The sequence below is a fragment of the Rhinatrema bivittatum genome, chromosome 11 (genome assembly GCF_901001135.1).
Source record: "Rhinatrema bivittatum chromosome 11, aRhiBiv1.1, whole genome shotgun sequence".
Lineage (NCBI taxonomy): Eukaryota > Metazoa > Chordata > Amphibia > Gymnophiona > Rhinatrematidae > Rhinatrema > Rhinatrema bivittatum.
The window spans coordinates 97,830,370-97,845,139 of record NC_042625.1 but is presented as its reverse complement, the minus strand read 5'-3'; the positions used below and the strand labels follow the sequence as shown (position 1 = coordinate 97,845,139).

The 14,770-nt window shown below is 48.3% G+C and overlaps 1 protein-coding gene across 5 annotated transcripts in view; it reads right to left on the bottom strand.

Moving 5' to 3' along the window:
- The window catches only part of CSMD2 (CUB and Sushi multiple domains 2), a 653,904-nt gene that overhangs the window by 636,186 nt on the left and 2,948 nt on the right, over positions 1 to 14,770 (bottom strand). The window lies entirely within an intron of this gene.

The window sequence follows — 14,770 nt, the reverse complement described above, 5'->3', positions numbered from 1 at the left end:
CATGAGGATGCTTTTATGATGTGCGTGGCTGCATGCACTATGATCATTAACACATTTTACACACACCACCAAATGATCTACAGGAAGACATGATCGTGACTGAAATCCCCGACAGCCAGCGACACGCTCTGTCACGCTACGCCAAATCCCTCAAGATGACCCGTCCCTGCATTCCATGACCTTTAAAGCAACCGGTGAGAAGTGGTCGGCGAGCTACCTTCCAACATAAGTTATTGATTGTAATTTCTGTAAAAACCAACTCCAGGAGAATGTGTGACATTGCATTACCTGCTTTCCTTTTCTCTGCAGACATTTTATTCTGAATTATTATTTAAGAGAGCAATTGGTTATAAATTCATGGAGACTTTAGTACATAAATTAAACAACCTAGCCCCTCTGCCCAAACACATATGCAAAATGTGTCAATGTCTTGATGACACCTGATATCAGGAAGCATGAATAACACTTAAGAACATAAGGATGTGTCGTGCTAAATCAGACCAAAGGTCCACTGAGCCCAGCACCCTGTCTCTGACAGTGGCCAGTCTGGGTCACAAATACCCAATAATTCCTTGCTTTCTTGAAGTATATCTGGCTAAAGCAGAGATGCTTACCTGTAACAGGTGTTCTCCTAGGACACCAGGATGGTAGTCCTCACAGATCGGTAACATCAGATGGAGCCCGGCATGGAAAACTTTTGTCAAAGTTTCTAGAACTTTGACTAGCACATTGAGCATGCCCAGCGTGTCATTATCCATGGTCCACACGGGGTCCCCTTTCAGTCTCTTAACATAGAATTCACCAGCGAGAAAATAAAACAAACTGTAGGAGAACCCAACTCTGCGGGGTGGCGGGTGAGTTTCCTGAGGACTACCATCCTGCTGTTTTAGGAGAACACCTTTTACAGGTAAGCAACTCTGTTTTCTCCTAGGACAAGCAGGATGGTAGTCCTCACAGATGGGTGAACAGCAAGCTACAGGCTGCTCCCTGTCACAACCATGACCAACAGGCACTGAACCAGGTGCCAATGGGTACAAAAATAACTGCTTGGGTTCATGCTATCTCCCTGTGTTACCAACAGCACCGCAGTTATTTTTGTACCCATTGGCACCTGGTTCAGTGCCTGTTGGTCATCGTTGTCGCTTGCTGTTCACCCATCTGTGAGGACTACCATCCTGCTTGTCCTAGGAGAAAACAGAGTAAAGCTACTGTCATGTCGACCATCCCTGTCCAAGCAGTAATGGGCAGCGAACGTATGTAGGAAAATCCACATTGCGGCCTTACAGATTTTGGCATTGGGAACCACTCGCAAGTGGGCAACCGATGCTGCCATGGCTCTCACAGAGTGAGCTTTTACGCGGCCCCCAAACTGCAGCCCACTTGTGCATAGCAGAAGGAGATACAATCTGCCAGCCAGTTGGTCAGAGTTTGCTTGCCCACCTCAACGCCCAGCCTGTTCCTGGCAAAGAATGTAAAGAGTTGTGAGGACTGCCTGTGTCCTGCTGTGCGTCCAAGATACAAAGCTAAGGCCCTCTTGCAATCCAAACTATGCAGAGTCCATTCTCCCTGGTGAGAATGGGACCTCGGAAAAATGGTGGGCAGAATGATGGACTGATTAAGATGAAAATTAGTCACCACCTGAATATCTTCAAAGAATTTTGTGAAGAGTGGATATGTAACCAACACCTGAAGCTCACTAACCCTGCGTGCCAAAGTGACTGCCACCAGGAAGAGAATCTTCCAGGTCAGGAGCCTCAGATTGCAGGAGTGCAAAGAGTCTTAAGGGTCACACATGAGCTGCGGCAATACTATGTTGAGGTCCCAGGACACAACATGAGGCCGAAGGGGGGGCTTCAGCTGAAGCAAGCCCCACAGAAACTGCCCCACAATGGGTTGCATAGAAATGGGCGAATCACTGACTCCATGATAGTAAGCGCTGATGGCACTCAGGTGCACGCTGACCAAGATGGTCTTTAACCCAGCCTCCGAGAGGTGCCACAGATAGTCAAGCAGTTTCGGAGTGTGGCAGACAAAAGGATCCAAGCCATGACCCTCGCACCAGATGGAGAACCTCCTTCACTTAAATCGATAAGACTTCCTGGTGGAAGGCTTCCTGGAAGCTACCAACATCTGAGAGATCCAGGGGCTGCAGGACTAGGCGCTCAACATCCAGGCCATCAAGGCTAATGCCCAGAGGTTTGGATGGTGCAGTCTGCCCAGATCCTGTGCGATCAGATTGGGAGAGGTCCCCAGATGGATGGGTTCTCTGACAGGTCCCGAAGGAGTGAGAACCATATCTGTCTGGGCCAATAAGCGGCCACAAGAATCTTGGTCCCCTGGTCCTGCTGGAGCGTCAAGAGAGTCTTCATGACCAGAGGAAGAGGAGGATACGTGTACAGGAGACCCATGCCCCAATGTCGGACAAAGGTGTCCAAGGCTGGAAGACTGTCTGTCCTGAACAGGGAGCAAAATGTTCTCACTTTGCAGTTGTATTTTTATTTTATTTTTATTTTATTTTTAATTTTTATATACCGAAGTTCTTGTAAGAACTACACATCACTCCGGTTTACATAAAACGATAAAATGCCCAAAAAAGAGAAAGGGGCTTTACATTGAACAATAGAACCGAATGCCAATTTAACATAGTAATAAATAAATATTATAGATACAATTTAACGTAATAATAATGAAATATTAAAGGAACAATATAAATACAAGAAACGTTTGCACTCACAAATTGTTGTACAGTTAGAAAGTCATAATAGTAAAACTTGGTGAGGTATCCCATAATTTAGGATATCCTCCCAGTTGTAGGAGGAGACAAAGAGATCCACCTCCAGAGTTCCCCACCAGTGGAAGATCTGGGCCGCCACTGCTGGATCCAGTGACCACTGGAACACACTGTGGGCGGAACGCTTGACTCAGATGGCCCGCTATCACATTCTCCATTCTGGCCAGGTACATCGCTCTCAGGAGCATGCCCTGCAACAGAGCCCAGGATCAAATCTACACTGTTTCTTGACAGAGAAGGACCCAGTGCCTGCCTATTTGTTGATGTACCACATTGCTACCTGATTGTCTATCCGAAACAGGACTGCCTTGTGAGACTAATAGTCTTGAAATGCCCAAAGGGCGTAGCAAATTGCTTGAAGCTTCAGGAAGTTGATCTGACATAGAGCTTCCTGAGCCAGCCATTGAAACTGCGTATGGAGGTCGTCCATATATGCCCCCCAACCCGGGGGGGGGAGGCATCGGTGGTAAGCACCACCTGAGGTGGGGAAGCCTGAAAAGGGACCCCCTGCTGCAAGTTGGACAGATCCTTCCACCAGGACAGAGAAAGTCGAAGAGGTGGCATGTCGTGGACACACACCCTGAAGTCCTGGGATGCCTGCTGCCACTGTGACCACAAGGTCCATTGTGCCCTGCGGGCTAAGGGGGTGACATGGACAGAAGCAGCCATGTAGCCCAAAAGACAAAGCATCAGATGAGCAGAAACCTGTTGATGGCTGCGGACCAAGTTTGTCTCCTTGGATGAGAGGGTAAGGGCTCAATCGCAGGGCAGAAAATCCCTGGCTTGAACCATGTCCAGCCTGGCCCCGATGAAACCCAGGTGTGGCGACAGGCTGAGGTGGGACTTGGGGTAACTGATGACAAACCCCAGAGACTGCAACATCTGGATGGTCAGACATAAGGAGCGCAGTGCCCCCTGCTAAGTTGCACTTTTGACCAGCCAGTTGTCCAAGTAGGGGAACATGTGCACTCCCTGATGTCGGAGATGTGCCCCTACCACTGCCAGGCACTTGGTGAAGACCCAGGGGGCTGATGCAAGGCCGAATAGCAACACTCGATACTGAACATGATCCTTTCCCACCACAAAGCGAAAATACTTCCTGTGACCCGGGAAGATCACAATGTGGGCGCAGGCATCTTTCAGGTCAAGGGAACAGAGCCAGTCTCCTTTTCTAAGGAGCGGGATCAGGGTGCCCAGAGAGACCATCTTGAACCTTTCTCTTTGAAGGAATTTGCCCAAGACTCTCAGGTCAAGGATAGGGCATAGGGTTCTCTTTGGTATCAGTTCTCTTTGGTATCAGGAAGTACTGAGAGTAGAACCCCCTGCCCGCTGGTGGAGGGGGACGGGTTCCACCGCTCCGGCTGTTAAAAGGGCGGAGAGCTCTATTAGAAATATTTCCTGAGGAGCAGACGAAGCTCATGATGGACTTGGGGGAGAGTCCGCAGGAATGTTCCTGAAATTTAGCTGGTATCCTTGGTGAACGATCATGAGAACCCACGTGGGGCCAGAAGTGCGCAAAGTGACATAGCCTGCTTCCGATCGGGGGGCAGGATGCCGAGGGTTGGGAAATCTGGTTCATGCTCCCTCGCTCCCAGTAAAAACCCCATGGCAGGACTCTGCTGGGGGACTGGCTGAGGCCTGGGGGTCCGCTGCTGATGGGAGTGACCTCTGGAACCAGCGTGGGGCATGTGAACCTATGAGGCAGGAGGATAGTATTTCCTCTTGCAATAGAATGATTTCCTCAAGCTTTGTCTTGAGGATTTCCCGACTGAGAATGGCAGGTCGGAAACACTAGCTGACAGATGTTGCAGGGTCTCATGGTGATCCTTCAATTGAGCCACTACGTCCTTGACCTTATCCCTGAAGAGATTCTCACCCATACAGGGTAGATCTGCCAACTTTTCTTGGACCTCCCGCTGAAGGTCCAAGGCACGGAACCAGGCCATCCTGCAGGCACCGATAGCAGAGGCAGCCACCCTCGCTGCTGTCTCAAACATTGTAGGTGGATCTCACCTTGTGTTTTCCCTGCCTCCAGACCCTGCTGAACTACTGCTGAGAACGCATCTTGCTGCTGTTGAGGCAGGCACTCTGTCAGCTCCTGGACCTGCTTCCACAGGTTCCAGTTATACTGGGTCATATATAGTTGGTTCGAGGTGATATGGGCAATGGGCATAGCACCCTGAAACAACTTCCTACCCAGGGCATCCAAGGCCCCATGCTCTCTCCCTGGAGGGGCAGAGGTGTGGGTGTGAGAGCACTTGGCCTTTTTAAGGGCGGACTCCACCACAACCAATTGGTGTGGGAGATGGCAACTCTCAAAACCCAAAGCCTGTTGGACCAGGTAGATGGCATCTGCCTTTCAATTAACCAGAGGGATGTACATGGGTGTTCCTAGATCCTGAAAAGTTTCTTAAAAATATCATGGACTGGGACAGCTACTATTTCCTTTGGAGCATCTACAAACTGGAGGACCTCCAGCATTTTGTGATGGGTGTCCTCTTCCATGAGGAGCTGGAATGGAATGGCTTCAGCCATGGCCCAGACAAAGTCTACAAAATAAAGATCCTCCAGGGGAGATCTATGCCTCTCATCTGGAGGAGAAGGCTCTGAAAGAATATCTTTGGAGTCCTATGAAGAAGACTCCAAGGTATTGTTCTCCCAGAGGTCATATGGGGCCTCTTCCTCGCTAAGGTCCCCTGTGGGCTGGCAAGGATGGTCCCTGCCCAGGCCTCTCGGTTTGGGCATTGAGGTCATCAAAGGCACTGGGGGCATCGACAGCCCCAAGGGTATTATAGGCACCAAAGGCACTGAACTCCCCGATGGCCCAAGAATAGGACCGGGAAAATCCGGCCACGGGCCCAGTGGTCACGTAGACACTGACAGCCGCAGTACGTCTTCCTCCTCAGAGGATCCAATAATGGGTATCGCTCTGGAGGGGGGCATTGGAGGCCATGAGGAACCGATGATCCTCCCAGCACTGGCTGTGTCAGGACGCCTAGAAGGATGTCCAGATGCTCTAGCAGGGGCACCAAAAGAGACGGCGCAGGCTCCGGCACCGGCATGGGAAATAGTGGCGGTTCAATACCCCACAGGGCTTGGAGCACTGCAATCTGAACCCTGCGGATCAACTCCTCCTGAAAGTCCGGTGAAGTGAGAACGGAAGAAGGAGGAGGTATCAACTCCCAGGTCTGATAGAGGCCAATGCCTCTTCCCTACATGGTCGCTTCAGAGGCAGCACGGTGACCGCCGATGCTGCTTCGGTTCTGGGACAGTGCATCGACGTGTTGCGACCGTCACTTCCCGACAGCTTCACTCCGCTTACATATCCTTTTCTGCAGCTCCTCCTGCTCTTCACGGACGCCTGGCTGCCGCAGCGCCCGCCTGCCATCCTCTCCAGCGTCCCAGGACCGGCTTGGGCGCTGCCTCCCGCCATGTTCTACAGGTACCTTAGGGTGCGTGCACCGCGTGGCCCTCATTCTTATTTCCTCATTGGCGCGTTCCTCAGGGACGTCCCCCTGTGATGACATCAAGCTGCCTGGATATTTAAGCCTACACTTTATTGCTAGCCATTGAGTTAGCAAGGGGAATTCTTACGGATAGGAATCGCTCTCCGTACCCAGCTACTCTGCCTTCCAACTTCCATTGGACTCTTTCTGCTAACGGAGTACCCGCTCCTCGGGGGCCTCTTTTGCTTCTTTCAGGTGCTATCAGGTAACCAATACTCGCTCCTCGAGGGCCCATGTTCCCTGACCCGCTGCCTGCATCTATCTCCTCTTCTACTTGGAAGAATTTGCTACAGACACCATCAGTGAGTACTACTATCATCTACTCCTCAGAGCTGTCTCCCTGGAACCAGGTACTCGCTCCTCGAGGCCCTGCCTCCGTTCCAGCGCCAGTGCCATCTCCTACGTGGAACCGCTGTGTGAGTACTTTGCCAACAAGTCTCCCTGCTCTCAGGGATCTGGTACTCGCTCCTCGAGGGCCAGCTCTCCCTATCTCGGGGCTTCTCCATATTTGGGACTCTGTGAGTGTTCTATTGTACTCACTTTCTCAGTTCTCTCCACTACAGCACTGCTACTGGAGGAACCGCTATTCCAGCGCCCTGGGGAATACTGGTCCATCCAGGCTACATCTTCTACTCACTACTGCCACCTCTGGTGACTTCTCAAACTGTCTAAATAAAGATAAATCTGTGTTTGTGTGTCCAAGAGCTGAGCCTGACCTGTGGCCCCTCACGGGACTTCCCTCCCATGGGCGTGGTCAGCTGCCACAGTGTCCAAGGGTCCACCCAAACCTCACTAATTATAACACGACGGCTACTGCTGACAGTGTTTGTGGCAGTGGTCGGTCCGGGCTTTCTCCAGCGCTGAGAAAGCTGAATATCCCGACGCCTTGGAATGCGACGACATCGGAGACGACCTATCGCAAGACGACAGGGATGGAGTATCCAATGGTTCCCCTCAGCCTCTAGGAGGTGACGCACCTGACGCTGGAGTGGATCCAAAAAGCTTTTCCATCTTATCCAGCTGTGCACGATGGCCCTTGGGGGTCATCTGATCACACAGATGGCACCTGCGGACATCGTGTGACGGCCCCAGGCAGAGGATACAGACCTCATGCAGATCAGTAATAGACATGGTCCACGTGCACTGGGAGCACCGTCAAAAACCAGACGCCACAAAAAGCAGCCGGCGAGCAGTTGATGGCTGGCGGCCACTGAGGAGCGACACGCCGGAAATCGACCATAAAGAAGGGCAAAAAGTGCACCTACCATGCCGCTGGACAGCACCGACCGGGGAAGAGCGACCCGGTGCAGGGAAAGAGTCGAAAAATGACTGGGATCACTTTTTGGAGAAAAACAAAGAGCAGAGCTCCAGAACTGCGAGGCATTTACTTTGCAGAAAAAAAGAAACTGAAGGGGGACCTCGTGTGGACGTGTAGATAGTGACTTGCTGGGCATGCTCAGTGTCCCAGTCAGAGCTTCTAGAAACTTTGACAAACGTTTTCCGTGTTGGGGCTCCATCGGATGATGCCACCCATGTGTGAGCACCACCTAGGAGAATAATGGTTTATGGCCTTTTCTTCCAATAACTTATCCAAACCTGTTTTTTAAATCAGCTGTGCAAGATGCATCGACCACATCCTCTGGCAACAAATTCAACAGTTTGCTGAGTGAAAAAATAATTTCTCAGATTTGTTTTAAATCTGCTAATCTCATGGAGAGTCCCCTAGTTTTAGAACTATTTGAAAGGTTAAATAACAGCTCTTCATTCAGTTGATTTAATTTGATAATTATGTAACCGCGAGCCATTTTCGGTTGCCAGTAATCCCAGGGATATGCCATTAGTGCAGCTAGTGAAATGGATGCCCACAGCGCAGCCCCTGCTGTGAGCTTAGAGAGCAGCTTTCTACAGGGAGGGCAGGATAAACTGCACTTCTAGAGGAAGGCTGGAGATTTTTGGCCTACCTGGGGATCTGGGCTCCATCATTCGGGACGGGTCGAGGGCGTCTATGCTGTGCTCTTCTCCCAAGGTGCAGACTGGCTGTCCTGGGAATATTTTGGCCTTTTACATGGTAGGAGCCTTGCTGGACACCTGGGCCTTTCTTGGGCTCAGGAAACGGGGAATCCTGTGTTTGGGACACCTAGGGATACGGATGAGCTGCCCACCAAGGTGGGGACCCCCTGCGAGGAACAACTCTGGTCTTAGTATTGTTTTTGAAGAGTTTTGGTTAAGCGCCCGGCCGTAAGACTTTTGCCCTCCTTCCTGTCTGGAGCGGAGGAACAGTCCAAGCTGCTGTTAGGACACCAGATCCCACCCAAACAGGAAAAAGATCCTGAAGACCTACTCACTGTGAGTAGGAGACTATCTATAGTCTGAAGGACACCCATCCAGCGTCTTCAGACCCCGGGGAGAGAGAGAGAGGATTTACTCTCTGTGGATGAACCCCTCTGGCAGGGGGTTTCCCAACCATCTTAGGGATTCCCTGCCCACTGGAGCTAGGGTGGATGGATCCCTTGCCCGTTTGAAAGATTCCTGCACAGATAGAGGTTAAAGCCTGTAAGCAAAGAAAGCAAGCCTGCAGTGCTGACGTCAGAGTTCCTGTGCCATTATGCACCTAACTTCTGAACAGTAAAGTTTTATTTTGGACACTAACCCACTTCATCCTGTGTGGTTTTTGGCACCTAGCAAGCAGCGAAGAAGAGATTAGTCTTCTCCCAGGGATATTTCAGTTAGGAGGAAGTCACCCTTGCACTGGGCCCTGAAAGTAAACCTTTCCCCCCCAACCCAAAAGAATCCACACCCTGGGGAACGGGGAAAGAGGCGCAGAGAAGAGTTAGCTAGGGTCCCTGCCACAAAGAGTTTACAAATTATTTTATGGCCCCACCCAAGCAGGACAAGCACACTGGGATGAGGTTACAATTAAATTATCAAATACATTATCTTCCAATCAAGAACCAAGGCAGTGTCTGTACAATACAATAACAAACATCAATAGGTTACAGCATAAAATACAAATCAAAGAATTAAAAATAAAAAACTAAATAAAAAAAACTAAATGTTGCAATTGTGGATCCTTTGGCTGAGGTAAGGTTAGTGCTACCCATGGGGAGGGAACCCTGCAGATCCTCTCCATCACCAAGCAGAGCTGGTCAGTGCAGAGGCCCAACTAGAGCTTCACCACTACCAGCCCACGTTCCCCACAGGTTGAGCTCTTGGGTGCCAGGGCCAGCTGGACTTAGGCGGGGGCCTCTGGGTGATGAAGAGTCCGATGTACAGGACGAAGACCAGTAAGGAGAAGACAATCCGTTCAGACCGGGGTCAGGGCAGGCGGAAGTCAGCAAGGTCGAGAGGAGGTCCGAGATCAGCCAAGAATCCAAACGAAGACGAAATCAGGAGGCGAGCCAAGGTTCAAAGCCGGAGAGTCAATCCAGAGGAAGGAAGGCTGGGAAGAACAGTTGGACAGGGACCACCAAGCAAGACGCAGGAAGAGCAAGGAAGCAGGAACAGGTAGCAGCAACACAAGCAGGACAGGAATCAGCACGAACGTGGCAACCTGTAGCTCAAAGAGCAGGACCCACTGCTGAGGTGTCCATAGCAGGAATGAGCAGGCCTGTGATATCCTCAGTGGGCACTGCGGTGGTTTCTCCCGCCACCGGCCCTTTAAATGATGATGCGTCACGCATGTACGTGCCTAGGGACGCGTCGCTCCACTGAGCAGCGGCCCTAGTTCTGCGTGTCGGGCCTTCGTGGCGGGTGGCCGCGTCTTCAGGGTCGGAGGCAGTGCTGCGAGCAGAAGAGAGGCGAGGGTGGCCGATCGTGGGATGAACCACGGCCAGCCGAACGCAGCACTAAAATTACAATACACTAAAACTGTCTTAACATAAGATAGTTATAGTGAAGGAACTAATCTTTAAAGATGTTACTTGTTCCACAGACTTCTAATTTTATAAACGTCTATCAGAAGATCACTAAATGCTTTTGCTTGCTCCTTGCCTCTGATGTCCTTAAGGGAAGGAAAGTTTAATAAGCCAAAAGTACAATACAGGCAACAGCATTAACTCCAGGCTCTTATGTAAATAAGATAATTTCACTGCCTGTCTGCATTTCAGTTTGTGAAACAAAAGCAAACCCCTTATGTGTTCACAAAAGCAAAATTAATTTTAAAAAATTAATTCGCACTAGGAATTAGTACGGTGCACGCTCATTTCTGGCATCAAAATTATCTTCTTGAATCTGGTGCACCAGCACTAACAGGCATCTGCTCCCAATCAGCTTCTGAGACATGTTTATATAGATGCAATATTCATCTCTTTTGACCGAGGGTCATTAGCAAATAGATAAAAAAAAAAAAAAAAAGAGTAAGTTTACCATGGAAAAAACAGTCCCAGTTGTACATTTGCACCAGTCAGTGCCTTTTATAAATGAATCATCATATCTGATAGCTAAGACTGACGATGTCTTTCTGGTGGCAAAAAACAGTGCTGAGCACTCATCCAGTATCAGTGTCCTCCCCAAAAAAATACTTAGGTATTTTTATTACTCAGTCTGTAACTATCTTTGACAAAATTCCCCTTTCCATATGGGGATCAGGCCTTCAAATTGTTTTTCTTGAAATGGATTACTGATTTCCAGGTCAAATCTACAAGTCTACAACATGGAAAAAAAGTGCAGCTGATGCTAACCCGTCCAGCAAGCGCCGGGATGTATCAGCTAACTCTCTTTGGAAAACAAAGCTAGCATTTTTGGCTATCAGTTTTAATCTGTACTCATCCTCACAATAAAATGCCACCATAACTTTATCTGACAGGCCACATGTGGGGTTTTTTCCCTCTTCTTGACCATCAAAACCAGCGTAAGACAAATGTCTTATTATTTCCAGCCGAGTCCCAGAGACACAGGGAGAAAAAGTGAACTAAAAAAAACACTTAGGACTTGTAAGTCCCTACTTCTTGGTCTGGGGATTTTGGCAAGATGAGGCATCACTTGAAATGTATTTATTCTGGGCACACGGATGATCTTCTTTTAAATGAGTGAAATCACGTTCAATAAGAATTTACAGATCCATGTCGTCTCTGGAAGATTGGATCACACAAGGTTTCCATTATTTAAAGGCCTCCTACGAAGCATCTGCCTGTCGAAACACAGCGAGGCGGCGTTGCATAGAAAAGGCTTCTTTAGCCACAGCCCAGCAGACCTCCTGAATGCCTGACGAAGAACGGTTCTTCTGTACAGTAGGTAATCGGGCAGAAGCAGACAGAACGTCAGATGAGCAAGGAACTGCCCACTGGGCTCCTTGGGAGCTAAGCATCATTTCTCGTGCTAATCTTCTAATACTGAGCTCCATGATCCCACTTTCCCATGCCACCTGGCAGCTCTTTCAACCTCTTCACCTGAACACCAGCGTCACCTGCCTTTTAATGCCATTTGTAAAGGCTCAATGTACAGCTTCAGATGTATATCCAGTGGGGGGGGGGGGGGGGGGGAGGAGTCAGTTTACTGTGTACTTCTGTGGAGGGCGGCTCAGGCCTGATAAATAATATTCATTTCCATGCCAATGGAAAACAACATTTAAAACTAATCGGAGAAAGTTCTTTTTTACTCAACGCACAATTAAACTCTGGAATTTGTTGCCAGAGAATGTGGTTCGTGCAGTTAGTATAGCTGTGTTTAAAAAAGGATTGGATAAGTTCTTGGAGGAGAAGTCCATTACCTGCTTTTGAGTTCACTTAGAGAATAGCCACTGCCATTAGCAATGGTTACATGGAATAGACTTAGTGTTTGGGCACTTGCCAGGTTCTTGTGGCCTGGATTGGCCACTGTTGGAAGCAGGATGCTGGGCTTGATGGACCCTTGGTCTGACCCAGCATGGCATTTTCTTATGTTCTTAACATCCACCTCACCTGTGGCTTCCAAAACAGAAGACTAGATTTAGCTGTAGTGAAGAGAGCTTATGTTGTCCTGGGGCAGAATTCATGTTGTTGTGCTGGCTTGCATTATTTCTGATTCAAGATCGGTTGTTTTTCTTCCAAACAAAAAAAAAAAAAATCTGTATTTCTGATGCAAGCCAGTTCAGCTGAGCCTAGGTGGTGGACAGAGAGCTGCTTTCCCACACAGCCAATGACTTTAAACAACAGAGTTTGAAGCAGGGTGGTACCAAATGAGCATCTTGTCCTAGTCATGTAAATGTGGGTTAAAAAAAAAAAATCATGCAAGTAGGAACCGAGCAAAGATGGCTTGGATTTTGATAAGCTAACTCACATAATTTAGAAGTCCAATTCAAAAAGCATGAGATCAAAATCAGCGATAGTTGTAAATGTATATCTGAAACTGGTTGCAAAGTCAGTCTGACCTGGCTTGTCCCTCCCTTATTTACATAGCCCTAAGTCTGATTTGTGTTTCTTTAGCTGTATAAATGCCAGCAATATGTCCTATCATTACCTATGCATTGCCTGATACTTCCACACTTATATACTAGTGCCCATTAAAGCACTGTGAAACCTGCTAAGTGTCCCTTGGTCCCTAAAAAGAGTGTAAAGGGATCATCTTGTTCTTAGCAACTTCTGGCACATTTGGCTATTGTTTTTTTCTTTTGCATTAAATCATGTAAAGATTGGAAGGCTCTCATATCACAGGTATCTATGGATATGCCATCATGAGGCCATGTGAGCTATAAACACAGGAAGCCTTGAGAACAGAACAGATTGCGTTGTGAGCATCAGGTGATAAGCACTTTAGTGGGTATGGAGATAATACATCCTAGGGATAACAAACTGTTCTACATCCTAGGCTTAAGCTAGGTGAGCTCCAGCCCTATAAAGGTTTCAAACTGATCACTAAAGATCAAAATCTGGTCTTCTTAATTATTTCTACAAGTCTGAGTAGACTCAATCTGTGTGGGTAGATTCACATCTTCTTACTCTACTCATCCAACTAGGGAAAGCAATGATACTCAGGACATGTGATCACAGATTCAATACCATCTAGTATTCAAATTATTGCTACATCAGTAATTACATTGCCAATGATACATACAAGTTGAAGCGAAAAACAAACCCCCAAAAACAAATAAAATCAATTGAACATCTGCACCTCTACTCCATGCATCTCAGCCGAACAGAAAAGTTAAAACAATAATTCTAAGTTCCTTTGCTCCTTTAAGCAATGGGTTTTTCTGAGAAATCCAGGAACTGAAGATGGATAAATCTGCACCTGCACAATCCTGGAAATAAAAAAGCTAGAATCCACATGGGGTGCCCACGTTGAGAGGCCATCTGCATCTGAGCAGCAGTACTGGCATCCTGCGGGTCCACACCAACCAAAGGAACGATCAATGCCAAAGGGACCACGCATGCCAGCTTTCTAGGTAGCTTCCCCTCCACCAGGAGCAGAATAAGTGCAGCAGCAGTTTAAACAGGACACTTTGTGATCATCTCTGTCATACATGGACAGCATGTTATAGCCTTAACTTCTTATGCCTTCAGTAATGGCAGCAGTGTCTTACATCTGCTAGTGAGCACAGTATTGCCATGGTGCGAGATGGCTGGTCTGTCACATCTTCAAGTGCAACCGTGACATTCATTGTTTTCCCTATTAATCACGTGAGTCACAGTATCATAAAATATCTCAGCAAAATCCAGAGCACCCCCTCCCTCCCACACACACATACACAGACACCCCCCCCCCCCCCCACACACACACACCCACACTCTCTCTCTCTGGGTTATGCAATGAGGTAGCAGAACAAGAGTCCTATCTCCCACCCTACCCTTATCTTCCACCCTTCTCAGATTGTTTTTATCCTTCTCTATTGCCTTTGCTTCTGCTTAGCACACAGAGCATACCTTAGACACAATATCTTCTGGACTTTTCCAACATTTTCAGATTTGTGAGAATCTCCTGTGTCCCTTGGTATGTTTTCAATTCATATTACCTGGGCTCCCCTTCTCTGGAAGGGATCATTTTGTCTGAGCAGCTAACTAGGAGGCAGCCTGCTTAATTTCAGAGAAGAATACATGGCTTACAGTAAACCGCGGTTTTCTGCTGTAAGAAGCAGCATTTCCATTGACCAGTGCTTCCCTGGGTTTCCTCCACATCTTCTCTTTGCTTCTCTCTCACACCAGAGGACGGAGAACCCTGGAGCACATTCTTACAAGAGACAGCCGACTATTACCTCTCTCTTTCTCTGGATGGTTTTATCTTTTTGCAAAAAATAAATAAATAAAAAATGCATATCCCAAAAGTCAGAACAACAGAACCACCGGACTTCAGGTATTAATTGCTTCATTATGATACACGTGCCTGTAAATTAATTTGCTCTATGGATAGGTGACTCCAATCCCGAAACCGCAGACAAGGCTCAGCTACAAATGAACAGGCATCCTGTCTAAGAGAAATGCACTGCCCTCACTGCCACTGGGGGAGGGGAGGCAGGAGGTGCTTATACAGGCAGCACTGGGGTCATTCTCCCTTTTACCAG